Source organism: Ochotona curzoniae, unplaced genomic scaffold (assembly GCF_017591425.1).
Source record: "Ochotona curzoniae isolate NIBS_2020 unplaced genomic scaffold, NIBS_Ocur_1.0 scaffold_4505, whole genome shotgun sequence".
NCBI classification, from domain to species: Eukaryota; Metazoa; Chordata; class Mammalia; order Lagomorpha; family Ochotonidae; genus Ochotona; species Ochotona curzoniae.
Genome location: NW_024467118.1, coordinates 13,912,130 through 13,926,027, shown reverse-complemented (window position 1 = coordinate 13,926,027; position 13,898 = coordinate 13,912,130). Strand labels below are relative to the sequence as shown.

The 13,898-nt window shown below is 40.9% G+C and overlaps 1 protein-coding gene and 1 long non-coding RNA gene across 3 annotated transcripts in view; one reads left to right on the top strand and one right to left on the bottom strand.

Annotated features, from left to right (window-relative positions):
- The window catches only part of PPARGC1A (PPARG coactivator 1 alpha), a 659,635-nt gene that overhangs the window by 244,793 nt on the left and 400,944 nt on the right, over positions 1-13,898 (top strand). The gene's annotated exons all lie outside the window — the stretch shown is intronic.
- LOC121146845 lies at positions 2,404-3,701 on the bottom strand. Its single transcript, XR_005882256.1, has 2 exons — positions 3,118-3,701; positions 2,404-2,498 (listed from the first exon to the last, which is right to left on the bottom strand). It is a non-coding gene; the product is annotated as an uncharacterized LOC121146845 (long non-coding RNA).

The window sequence follows — 13,898 nt, the reverse complement described above, 5'->3', positions numbered from 1 at the left end:
ATAACTTATGAGGTTGAGGAAATTTTTTTTATTGAAAATTCATCAAAAATCATCAATAAATCAGGCATAACAATGCTTGATAAATTCAGGAGAGAATTGATTGCAGCAGCAGTCACTGATTTAAACTAATGCCTGCTTGCGTCATTACTCAAACAAACATAGCAGCAACATCCCTTCTAATTTCTGTCTTGTTTAAAAATGAGCGAGTTTCTTTCAGGCAAATGACTGTTGATGATCTCCATCTTTGCATTCCAAAGGGAAAAAATTTCCACCATTTTCTGACTCTTTCATGTTGTTACATGTTTTTCAAATTTTCAGCACCTCAAACCTATAATTTTCAGAGTATGCTTTTTAAAAGTGGAATTAGCACTTTGGGCTTGTTGTTGTGTTTGCATGGCACTGGGAGTGTGTGAGAGAGGTGTATGTGTACATAAGGCTGTATGTAGTTTTTGTCATTTAACCTAAATGAGCTATGCAACTGGAATGTTCCTTTTGTTCACGAAGCATGCATTCAATCAGCATATTGCTTCTCAACTTCATTGAGTAACCTCTCTTTAGGTATTAATGGGACGAGTGAATAGGAGCTTCCATTTTGCCTTGTCTGCTATCACTCAATGACTGATTTTATGTTAAATTATATGTAATTGCCTAGCCACATCAAAATATTAAAAAAACTGAGGGCAAGACTAGTCCCATTATTCCCACTGTGTCTAGGCAAAGGCATTGTGAATCAAAAGGAGTAAACAACTGAGAGATGGAAGGTTTCATCTTTCTTTTTTCTGTTAGAAAAATAGGTGAAAAAATAGAAAAATAAAAAATGCAAAGAAAAAATTTTAAAAAGTTACAGAAAGTGCTGCCATTAATTGCAAACTGCTGCTGGTGTTTTAAACATGGCCTTTTCTGGTTTTTATTTATTTAGTTAGTTAGTTTTATAGATAGGTTCAATAAAAGAGATTATATTGTAGATAGGTTTTTGTGTACAGGTTTTTCTCTTGTGTAATTAAAAGTCATGCTTTTATATTTTGCAAATGTATACTGATTTAATATCTTCATCAATGTAGAACCCATGACTGGCTAAACCACTCCACTATTAACAGAAATTCAAATTATTTTCATTTTTTGCAATGCGAGATGCAGACTCCTTATTTTGGGTGAGAATACTCCGGCCCAGATACTTTTTCTAGGTTTTGCATTTAAATCATTTGCCTACAATTGCTTCTGTGGCATGCTAACTTAGATTCTCCTAAGCAAAATGGCCATTTGGCCTTATGTCCTTTTCATTAAAATTTCCATTCTTTAGCATGGGGCTGATTTCAGGCATAAGAGACTCAAATGACTTACTGCCATTTATTATCAGCTATTTTAAAAACAGATTTATTTAATGGAAAGGCAGATACACAGAAAGAAGGAGAAATAGAGAAAAGATCTTCTGTCTGCTGGTTCACTCTCCAAGTCACTGCAAGGGTTGGAGTCAAAGTAATCCAAAGCTAGGAGCCAGGAGCTTCTTCCAGGGCCCCCACATGAGTGCAGGGTCCAAAGGCTTTGGGCCATCCTCTGATGCTTTCCCAGGCCACAAGCAGGGAGCCAGAAAGGAAATGAAGCAGCTGGGATAAAAACTGGTGCCCATGTGGGATCTGGCGCATGCAAGGTGAGGATTTAGCCATTGAGCCATCACAGTGGGTCTTTCATCTTCAACTCTTAACCTTGGTGTGAAGATACTATTGTGCTTGACCCAAGGAATGAGGACAGGTTGAATCAGCCAAGAGAGGGATTTTGGCTGGATTTGCTCTTACCTTTTAGAGCTGAGTTATAATAATTCAAGGTTTGCTTCCCTTCAAATTTACCTCTAGTCTTAAATTATTGAAAATTTCTTATCTCTAGCCTTATCATTTCTTTAACAAATTTCTTTATGTCATAAAAAGTGTGTGATTTACTGACTACAGTCATATACTTTCCATGTGAGTGTGCAGCAGAATTAATCTCAAACTTCCTGCCTCCAACTTTAGATTTTTGCACATGGGAATTGCATTAGAGCCAGATATACACTGTCTACTCATCATGTTCCAGTGAAGAAAAATGGCTGTTGCTTTCATTCAGTTTGAAGTGATAGGGTCAAGCTATGTGAACATTTGCCAGGCCATAGTGTTGAGGTCAAGATTTTCATGATCTCACATGTATATTATTCTAATGATAGATATGATCTTTCATTTATTTAACTAAGTATCTTTCTGTATGGGAATACTTTGAATTTCATGGAGAAAACAGAATTTAAATAGTAAGCTTATATTTTGTTCAAAAGGTTTTCAAGTCTATCCATGGTATTTTTGTTTTGTTTTTCATAATGCAATTTTTCCACAAATGTCTTGAAGAGTTTCATAGACCGAAGGGCTCTCCGTTGGCTGGGCTGTTGTAGTTTCCCCATTAGTGCTGCAGTTGGTTATGTTCCTGCATCTTGTCCTGACTCTCTTTTTTGTGTTGGTAATCACCAGTAGGCTGGCCTGAAAAGCAGTTTTCATTCATTTAAAAAGTACATGTTGAGTTCTTACTGAGATCCAAGGGACTGCAAAGATGAGTAAAATAATCTAATATGGGATGTTAGTGTGGGCAGTGCTCCGAGATTAATGCCATTAGAAGCAGGTGGGTTTACCGTATCAAAAACTAAGAGGAAATCTTGCTTTTTGCTTCATTGAGCTTTCCTGATGTTAATATGGTCTTGAACTCATGTGCACTAAGTATGTGCTTGTCTGGTCTTATGTCTCTATAGGATGGGTCAGATAAAAAAATCTGTAATAGAAAGATTGTGAATAAAATGTGATGGCATTACAAAAAAAGGATAATGCATTATTCACAGCTCTCCTGCCAACTCTTATTCTCTGCTTTCATCTTACAGGATGATCAGGTCTACAGGAATATGGGTAAGGATAATTTCCAGGAAAACTATTTAGAAGATTTATCCTTTTCCTTTCTTCTCCTGCCCTCTCCTCCTGTTCCCTTTCCCTGTCTTCCTTCATTTCATTCTTTCATTTACTATATGATTTATTCAACAAATTCTTATTGATCAGCTTCAGTGAACTAGACTGGAGATACAGTGATGAGAAATATAGACAAGACTCTTACCTTCAAAGAGCTTCTGTTCCAGGGGGCTGGCCCGTTGGCACCAATTAAAGGAACAAGTCACAAAGTTCCAATGCGGTCATTTCAGTGGCAATAAAAGGCCGTGTTGCTGTTTTAGCAGAAAAGCTCCTTTGGACTTCTTGTAAGTCCTTTAACTCTTTGCTGGCCCAGTGTGAATTTTATTAACATCATGCTGCGTTCATAGTAGGCCCTCATTAAGTACTTGTTGATTACTTGGCGAATTCTGCAAGTTTCCTCAGAGATATTGAGGTTTTCCTTTAAGATTCGGTTTTCTACATCTTTGACTTTTATCTCATGCTCAAGCAGAGGCTCTGCAGGAGTTGTCTTAATGGTGGTTTTAGTTCTTTATCTGTAATAAGCAAATTCCTTAAACATTTATTTCTAGAGGTTATGCTCTACTCCAGCAAGTTCATTTCATGGTAAAAACGAACTACATTTTGTTCAGATGACTACTTCAGAGCACTGGCAGGCATGGAGTCCAGCTCAAGTAACTCGGAATGTAGACCACTTGCAGTAACTTCTCTGGCACATTCATTTTCTTTCAAAGAACCCAGTGCACTTCTTGTTTCATCTCGTTGGTCTTCAGGTACCCAGCAGAATTTTGTCGTAGGAGTCCATCATTGCCTTTCCTTATGTGAATTTGCAGGTGAATCTATGGGGTTTATAATCCAAGACACTTTATGTTTTTGTCTTTTAAATGTGAACTCATAAATACATCTTTGCTTTCTTTACATTGTTTATTTTCCTTTCTCTTATCTGTCTTTCTCTCTTTTTGTTTTTCTTCACATTCTTTGAGTAGTTTGTTATTTAGGTACTTGCAGTAGATTTCAAGTTTTGCCCATTCTCAGAGTAAAGCAGCAGTGGGTGGGGATTGCTCAGTAACTTCCCATCAGGAAGTCTTCCTGTTTCCCAGCATTCCCACCTTCCTGTTTCTGGACAACAGGTTGAATTTTAAAAGCCAAGCCTTGTCAAATTACCAAAGGTTCATTTTTTAGAGCTGATTCTGTGATTGTGACTCCCAGTCACTCTTGTAAGTCCCATCTGGGGCCACACACCTTTCTATAAAAAGAGCTTCCTCTGCCAAATGGTCATCACCCTCTCCACCTCTCTGCCGCTGACTCGGCCTCTTCAAAGGTCTCAGGCGCTGTGGACTCTAAAGCTTGTTTATCTGGCAAAGGGCTTCAGAAGGTGGATTGAATCCCACTGTCAGTGACTGTTCTGACACGGGGCCAGGTAGATAAGGGCAGTTCATGCTGGCAGGGAATGTCCCCGCTTCGACCCACTTGAGAGAAGCAAGAAAAGGGGCACCTGGCAGGTATCTTGTTGGGAGGGGCTGGGCAGGACGGTAAACAGACTGACTCTTTGCTCTAGTCTGTCTTCTTGGCCCCCAGAGGACAAATAAAAGAAGAAGTGACTTACATGGATAATTTTCCAACATTTCTGTTCATTATATAAACGGGTTCATGTTGTTGGTGGCATTGAATGATTTCCATTGGTCTACTGCATAAAAGGTGCTGCCTGTTAGCTTTTACTCGAATGTACCTAAACTCTTCTTCTTATGGCTAATCCCAGTAAGAATACTAAATGTAGAAATACTCCAAGTTCATGAGTGTCTTGTGTACTTTGCATGTCCATGGCTCTGTTACAGGGTCAGTGGGACCCAGATAAAAATATTTGACAATGCTATTCTTTCTCACTTGTGGTTTGAATCATGCTGGGGCCCAAGATGCAGACGTGTGAGGTGTCTAGAAAACAGTGCTTAGCTCTAGTATCGAGTTTCTCAGTAAGCAATCTTGCACCATTGTTTGAGATCACAATAAAATTAAAAACCTACATTTTGTCTATCAAATGAGAATACTTAAAAATGATGACATATCCAAACTGTAAAATATTCTGCATCCATTACAAAGTATGCAATAAACAGAACCATAGGCAAGGATGTTGAAAAATTGCACAGACTACTTAATAACAAAGGTAATCTTACCTTTACTCTCATTCCTATTAAAATAGATAAAATACTTGTGGGTATCGACAAGTGCATTGAACAAAGATTTATATAATTTTTATATGTGTACTTTTTGTTCTTTTTCACAAGGAGAATGCATTTGTGTATTCTGCACAGAATATAAAGACTGAATAAGGAAGATGGTGTTAGATTATGCAGGGTTGGTGCAAAAGGGAGGAATTGGGAGACGGGCGAAGCCTGCTTCCTCTTGACTGTAGATGTTGTGTCACAATCTTATTTGAGCAAAAGAGCAGACACTGGGTGGTAGGTGCTACGTCTCAGGCCTCGGACTAGCTGCAATAATCAATACGACTTTAAAAATGGCTGACTCTGCTGGTGAGCAGCACCCAGGTAGCGGGAATCTGCCATTTGTCTTCATTTTCTCTTTCCTTCCAAAGTGTTTGTGTTAATGGGGGTGAGTGTTGGCAGTGTAAATTTGGCACTATGTCCTTAGGAAAGTTATAACATGACTGGTTAAGGTTCTTTTCTATAGTTACCTTCTTACACCTCGACAGTTGCTGAGATATGAAAGAGCTGAACATGGCTCCAATTTTATTTTACACTGATACCGGCCACATAGCAATAAAAATAAGGTATGTTAGCAGTGATTTCGTTTTATGGCATATCATTTCTGTATACTTAAGGTCTCAGGAGTGATTTGAATGCTTATGTTCTTCCTGGACAGATTATATACTCATTGAAGTAAGGAATCTTATGTTTTCCTGCTCATGGATACCCCTTAGTTATTTTTTTTTTTAAGATTTTACTTACTTTTATTGGAAAGTCAGATATGCAGAGAGGAGGAGAGACAAGGAGGAAGACCTTCCATCCTCTGATTCACTCCTCACGTAGCCACAGTGGCTAGAGCTGCACCAATCCGAAGCTAGGAGCACAGCACTCCCTCAGGGTCTCACACATGGGAACAGGGTGCTAAGGCTTTGGGTCATTTTCAATTGCTTTTCCAGGCTACAAGCAGGGAGCTGAATGGGAAGTGGGGCCGCTGGGATTAGAACCAGTGTCCATGTGGTATCCCAGTGTATAAGCAAGAACTTTAACTGATAGGCTACCATGCTAGGCCCACTCTTATACTTATATAGAATTACTTTTTTTTTGTTTATTTAATGTAACAGGTACCTTATACAGGCTTGTTGATAGAACAAATGGTTGGATTAATGAATCCAGTAAATTGTTCATGATACTGTTTTCGTAAGAGGTATATAGAAAACAGATTCAAATCCTATAAGTAAATTTCATGAAATGAAATCCTGAAAATATGTCCTTTTTTCCAGAAAAATTCCTTGGGCCGGTTTCAAAAAGTATAAAACATTTCTGAACAGTGAGAAAAGCACAGTGAATAATATAATAAATGCACATGCCTAAGAACCACCCATGTGTCCAATATCCATATTTAATAAATGCTAACATTTTGTCATGTTTACATCTTTTTTTTTGCATAAGAAATCAAACATAACAGCTACATTCAAGCTTGATTTTTCTGCTTTCCTATTCCCGTTCCCTCCCTCATCTCCTGGGGGTAACTGCTACTCTCTAGGAAGTAGTAATGTTTTTATACTTTATGTAAGAATGTACTGTATTATCCAGTCTAGAGTCTTGTCAGCTTTCACGTTTACATAATGATTTTATTCTGTGTAGACTCCCTCCTTGACTCCTTGACTAGCATTCTCTTCTACTTTTTAAGGTGTATTTATTTATTTGAAAGGCAGGGAGAGAGAGAGAGAGAGGAGAGAGAGAATCTAACCCACTAATTGCCATCCCCAAATAGCCGGAATGCCAGGAGCTGGGCCAGACCCAAGCCAGGAACTTCTGGGTTTCCTATGGGGGGGGGGGCAGGCACCTAGCTTGTTTCCCACTGCTTTCACAGGTGCACTACCAAGGAGCTGGATTGAAAGTAGATGTGAACTTGCTGTTTCGGGTGGCAGCTTAACCCACTGTACTGCAATGCGGATAGGCACATTCATTTTAACTGCCCTGTGATATTCCTTGATTCTTTTCTCTATTGGCAGAAGCCTGTTCATTTGTTGACAGACACCTAGGTCCTTGTGCCCGAGTGTTTTACCATCATTTGCAGTGTCACCACCTCCTCATGAGTGTTTCCTCTGCTTGTGACAGTTCCTGCTGGGTACATATCTAGAAATGAAATGGGCCAACTGTGTGGAACTCACATTTTCGACTTTCCCAGAAGTTGGGAGAATCATCTTCTGCAAAGGCCGTGCTAGCGGTGCTCCCAGCCAGCAGGGCCCCGGAACGCCTGCTGCAGGCTTCTCACCGACACTTGGAACTTTTCACTTTGCATTTTACTAGTTGCACTTTATTCCTTGCTGCCAGTGACCATGTTACAAAGTCCAGCTCCTCCCATTAAGCCTTCTGCCCCAGATTTGTGGGATGCCAGTCACTGTGCTATTTTTGCTAAAACCTTTCCCTTTTTCTGGAATGCATTTCTTGCCTTGCGTGGCAAGCTTCTGTTCAGTCTCCAAGCCCCCATGAGTGTTCCATGTGGAATTTTATCTGATTCAGCCAATCATTTATTGTTCCCCGAGTTTGTCCTTACTATCTTCTGCCTAAATCTCATTTGTTGTCCTGTCATTTTGTATTATATTCCATGGCTGTTTCCATCACCAAATTGTGAGACTCTGCAGGGTAAGAGTCATATAAACCTTGTTTACTTGTGACACCTTTGCATTTGGCTTGGGCTGAGATCAGTAAATGTGTGTTACATAAACATACAGGTAAATGCATTAATTAACCAATCACATGACATCTGCCAAGCACTGTTGTAGGTATTGAGGATGTTGAAGAGGAACAACTTGCTCTTTGTTCTAATTTGGCTTGAATACACACTGTGGTTGGGAGTGCCGACAGAAAGGCAACACACAAGTGAACTGACAGGTTGGTGTGTATACGCTGTCATGGGATGGTAAAGGAAGTTGGAGGGAAATGGTAGTGCTGTTGATCCCGTCTTGTACCATATTACTTCAGTTGTCTTTTTTAAAAATACGGATTTACTTATTTTTGGAGATAGATTTATGGAGAGAAGGAGATATATAGAGAAAGATCTTTCATCTGCTGGTTCATTCCTCAAATGGTTGCAGTGGCTGTGGCAAACTAATCTGTAAGCCAGTAGCCAGGAACATCTTCCAGGTCTCTTACAGGAATTCGGGGTCCTGAAGCTTTGGGTCATCCTCCACTTCTTTGCCAGGCCTTAAGCAGGGACTGGATGGGAGGTGGAGAAGCTCGGACATGGACCGATGTTCAGGGGGATTCTGGCACTTACAAGGGTTTAGCCATTGAGCCACCATACCAAGACTCTTCAGTTGCCTTTTGACTTCAGCTTCAGAAGTCCCTTATGCACAGCAAGGCATTACCTCTGCTACTTCTTGCCTTGCTGCTTTCTCCAGGGCCACGGAACTGGCTAGTCTTGAGAAGTTAATTTATAAGTGCACAAAAGTCATTGTGTTGGCTTTCTGCTCTAGCAGGATGAGTCCCAGCTGTTCACGGCAATCAATTGCTCAGTCTTTCATCTATCCTTGACTTTGTCTCCCATTACTTCATTTTCCCAAGCCTTTACTCCAGCTCTATGGCACCACTTCTCAACTAAACTTTCTATTCGCAGGCTAGAGGAGCACAAAGAAAGACTGGATGTCAGAGGGGCTGCAGTTTGAGAAAGGAGTACATAGGAAAGGATCCTGAGAGGGGGAACTGAGTGAAATGGTAGTGAAATTGCAGACTCCTGGTGGAAAAGTGTCTCAGACAGAGTGATAATGAGCTGAACCCCAAGCCTGGCTCTAGGCTTGAAGAACAGCTAATGAGAAGCAACTGGAGCAGAGGTGGACAAGGGAGAGGGCTGCAAATGGGAGCAATAATCCTAGAATTAGTGGAGGGTGTTTACAGTTCATTGTCAATGAATGAATTGGATGGATAGGAAGAACGAAAAGACAGACTGCAGTAAGTTTGGAATGAATGAGAGCATGGTTAATATGGACCTGGAAAAAAATGTTTGATGATTTGCAAGCTTTCATCCAGGCAGGAGTGATGGCTGATTATATTTTGTGAAAGTTGTAGTCAAGTCTCTGGCCAGGACTGACTTCAGGCCAAACTATGATTACCTTGAGCTTAATGGCTATCAATTGTTGCTTTGCTGTGTCTGATCTGAGGGAAAAGGAGATGTAGGAAGTTCTGGTAGGACATTAGACATTTGAGGCCAGTTGGAATTTTATTGCATGTTAATGGTTTTGAAAATGTCATTTGAGGCCACACAGAGGCATGGCTCATTGTTGCTCTGTGACAGGTGGATGTAAGTCAGATTGTCTGCTACTTAGGTATGTTGTCTAGCAGGTGAACTGCAAAGGGCGGTAAGCTGCTCTCATGAAAGCAAACTGCAGCTACGGGCGATGTTAGCTAATTCCTCAGATTTGTGAGTAAAGAACTTCTAAATGGCAGCTCAATTACTTCTGGATTCCCTGTGGCAACACCAGGCAAGGTTGTTAGGTCCTCTTCTTCCTCTGTAAGGTGGCACCTCTCTCATTATTGCTGGGATTTTTGAAAGAGGCATTTAAGGTGTCTTCTTACTGCCTTGTTGGAAAAGGAGCCACCATGATCATACCACAGAGTGAAATGACTCAGAGAAATGATTTCCTCTGCTCTTTAAGTCTTAGGAGCCAAAGGGCCTCGTGCTATAGAACTGCATGTGGAATTACTCAGGCCTGGTGGTCAAAGTGTAGACACGAAGGTGGGGCCCAGAGCAGGGCAGATGATAACAGTTCACAGGAGAGCAATGCTGTCTTCACTGTGGAATCTCAGGAATGAATAATCCGACACTAATCTGACTCTTTCTGGGCCTCCCTTTCATTTGCTCTATGTGCATTAAATTTATCATCACTGGCGTAGCTGGAAAATGGAGGTCAAATTTCATTTTGGTGTGCAATGGGATAAAAATGACCTGCAAAAGGTAGATGACAGGTTGTTATTTTATGCCCTGGGAAATAGCGAAGATCAGATAGAGCCTTCTCGGTGTCCTCCTCATTTCTTTGATTTTTCTCCTCTCTCTTTCCTGGATGGTTGATACTAACTTTGCTTAGCAATGCATCATAAATGTACATCCTGATTTGTTAGCACGGTGGTCAAGGTTTAAAACAAGAATGATCTATTTCTAACTGGCAGTTTCCCTCAGTACAGGATGGCTAGGCACCCTGCACGGTGTGAGTTCTTTGCAGAATAACTGACAAGTCATAAAAATATCCAGTGCACAGGCATGACATTCAAACACACTGTCTCTTCTGGTTATAGTTCATTGACTCCCAGAAGTCATCTATTTATAGCAATTAATGACTTCTAAGCAATTAGATCCCCCTGTTTGAACAACTATCCTCTTGTAGAATAAATCCTTCCCCATAGAAATTAGTGTGGCAGACAGTTTTAAGGAGGTGAAAAGAGGCCAAAGTGGAGACACATAAGGCAGAGGAAGAAAGCTCTTCTTCTGGCACTCGAAGAGGACCCGGACTCACATTAGGCACATGCTATGCTGGAATCATCTCTACCACAAGAATTTTTTAAACTTTGGAAGTGCTTCATCTCTCTGTAGCCTTGCTTTCAAGGATGAGAGGGATGGCTCCTGCCTGTCACTGTTTCAGGGACAGCCTGGCTGCTGCATTGCAGCCTTCTCCACTCCAAGTCCTTCATGAGTCAGGACTACTTTTGCTTTGCCTCACATTGCATTGTAAAGATCATTGCAAGGGCTTATCTTGGGTGATTGTTATTACCACCATCTGCATTACAGTGTAATTACCTTTCCAGAATTCTAGATCTATTTAGCTGATGCTTAAAGATAAGTAATAGCCAAATAATTGTAAAGCTTTTGGATACAGAGCAGGAGCTGTCCAATGCAAGGTGGACTGGGTTGATAGTCTGCATTGCTCTTTCTCCTGCTTTCATTCTTCCTCCTTTCTCTGGGGTGACTGATTTTTCCACCCAAGATCCCCATGACTAAGTCAATGCTACACAGTCTACCCCATCCCAATTCGCCATCCATGCTACACACCAGTGGGGTAAAGATAGGGACATTCAGCAAAGCCAACTGGTGGGAATCAGAAGTCATGGTGATCGAAGCCCTGTGGCCTCGTTGACAGGAAGCAGATTCAGTGTGGTCTCTGTCTTCATGATTGCTCAAGTTATTGGGTAAACTGTTTTTCATTTCAGACCCTGGCATTCTGAGCTTTTTAAAATTATTATTAAGATTTATTTATATTCATCAGAAAGAGAGGAGAGACAAAGATTTTCCATCCAGTGGGTTCACTCCACAGTGGCTGCAATGGCTGGAGCTAAGCTGTTCTGAAGCCATGAGCCAGGAGCTTCTTACAGGTCTCCCACATGGGTGCAGGATATCATGCTCATCTTCCACTGCTTTCACAGGCCACAGGAAGGGAGCTGGAAGGGAAGTGGAGTAGCCAGGACACGAACCAGCATCCATATGGTATGCCAGCACCAGCAAGTGAAGGATTAGCCAGTTGAGCTATTGTGCCAGCCTGGGTACTCTGAGCTTTACTCTGTAATTCTGATTGAAGTTTGGGTGTATTTCCTTATTAGTGTAATTGATCAGCAGACCCTTCATTACAATGTGAACCTGTGCTTTTGTCTTGAATCATCGAATACATAACAGCAAAATATGGATGGTGAGACCCACAAAATGAAACACCTTTATTTTTGGCCATGAAAACAAATATGAATTAATTGATAACATGCAAGAAATGCATGACAACACCGTGATGTTCTACATAAGAAGCAAGTGTTAAATTTATGGCCCTAAAATTGATATTTAAAATCCTGCTTTGCCATTTGATGCTTTCACTTTTCTGGAAATTAGTTTTATTAAGCCAATATGGCTCAAGTGTTTTCTTCCCTCAGTCTCAAACAGGTTAAGCAGATGAGTAACTTTTGAGCTACATGGACTCAAGAAGTGGTATAATAAGCCCCAAGGCACATTGAGGTAGGTACTAACCTGCAAAACACCATCCGTCCCCGCAGTCACATTTGCCAAGAAAAGTGGGCAGACATAGCAACTAGCATTTGGAGATACTTAAGAATTGTAAGCATTTGGAGGTGACTTTTTGCCTTCAACAATGCAACTCTTTTATTTTTAAAAATTTTATGATGCAGTTGCATAGGCTCTGGAATTTGAGTTATCTCATTTAGTATTCACAAGCACACTTGGGTAAATTATTATGCTTTCAGTATTACAAATTAGGAGACTAAGTTTTAGAGACTTTAAAAATATTGTTGAAAAGCAATATTTCACAGAGACAGTCTTTGTTTTTAATCTTTTTCTTTTTTAAGATTTTATTTTTATATGAAAGAGAGTTACAGAGAGAAGGAGGGGCAGAAATAGAGAGAGCTGTCTTCCATCTGCTGGTTCACTCCCCAAATGACTACAATGGCCAGAGCTGTGAGTTGGGGCATCTTCCAGTCACCCATGTGGGTGCAGAGGCCTAAGGACTGGGACCCTTTTCTGTTGCTTTCCAAGGCCATTAACACAGAGCTGCTCTGTAATTGGAGCTGTTGGGACTTAAACCGGTGATCATATGGCATGTGGGCACTTCAGGCAGAGGCTTATCTAGCTATGCCACAGCATCAGTTCCTACAGAGCTGGGGATTGAACACCTGTCTCTAAGGCAGGTGTAAGAGCTTGTGATTTCACTTATTAACTATGACTTCCTTTCTATCCCCGTTCAGCTGAGGAATTGAGATGTCTATGCTTACATCTATAATTATACCTGTAATCATGCAAATATATTTGTTTATTTATAAATAGTGTTCATAGATATAGACAAACACAAATAAGGCTATTTGTGATTATAATATACTACTGGGTATTCTAGCTGTTAGTTTAGTCAGGATTTATATTGGACAAGCCAAGAAAGCTACTAATCTTTTTTTTAAAGATACATTTATTTTGATTGGAAAGGCAGATTTATGGAGAAAAGGGGAGTCAGAAAGATGTTCCGTTTGCTGATTCACGCCACAAGTGACCGCAATGGTAAGAGCCGAGCCAATTTGAAGCCAGGAGCTTCTCCTGGGTCTCCCACACGGATTCAGGAACCCAAGGCTTTGGGCCATCCTCTACTGCTTGCCGAGGCCGCAGGCAGGGAGCTGGATGGGAAGTACAGTGGCTGGGACCCATTCTGGCACCCATAAGGGGATTTCGGCATGTGCAAGGCAAAGATTTAACCACTAAGCCATTGTTCAGGGCTCAGACACTGGTCTTTTTAAATTGTGAATTGCTAACCACATTCTGTACTTCTCAGGAGAACGTGTTCTGGAAAAGATTTTGGTTGGTGTTTATTTGGAAAGCTGCACGTTAGCCTCTTCCTGTTAAAATAGTGTCGGTTATCTTGGCCCTCTCCCACCACAAGGAAACAATCATTTTAAAAGCACTTCATAGGGGCTCACTTTAAGAAATCTCCACAACCATTTCAGGAGACACTCAAAGAGGCAAACTGACCAGCCTCCTGATTGTGTGTGTGTGTGTTGAGCAGAAGAAGTGCTTTACTGCCTATGGTATAATCCTGGGGCGCTGGTGTCTGGAACTCCTCTGTTAGATCATGGATTTTTTTGGCATACCATTTTGCTCCATGTTCAAGGACAAAACCCCTGCAAGGGCTGCCGTGGTAAACCACGCCACTTACTGTAAACAGTTTTATCAGGTGTTTTCAGTAGAAGCAGACTTAGCTGAGGGCTGTGGGGGAAG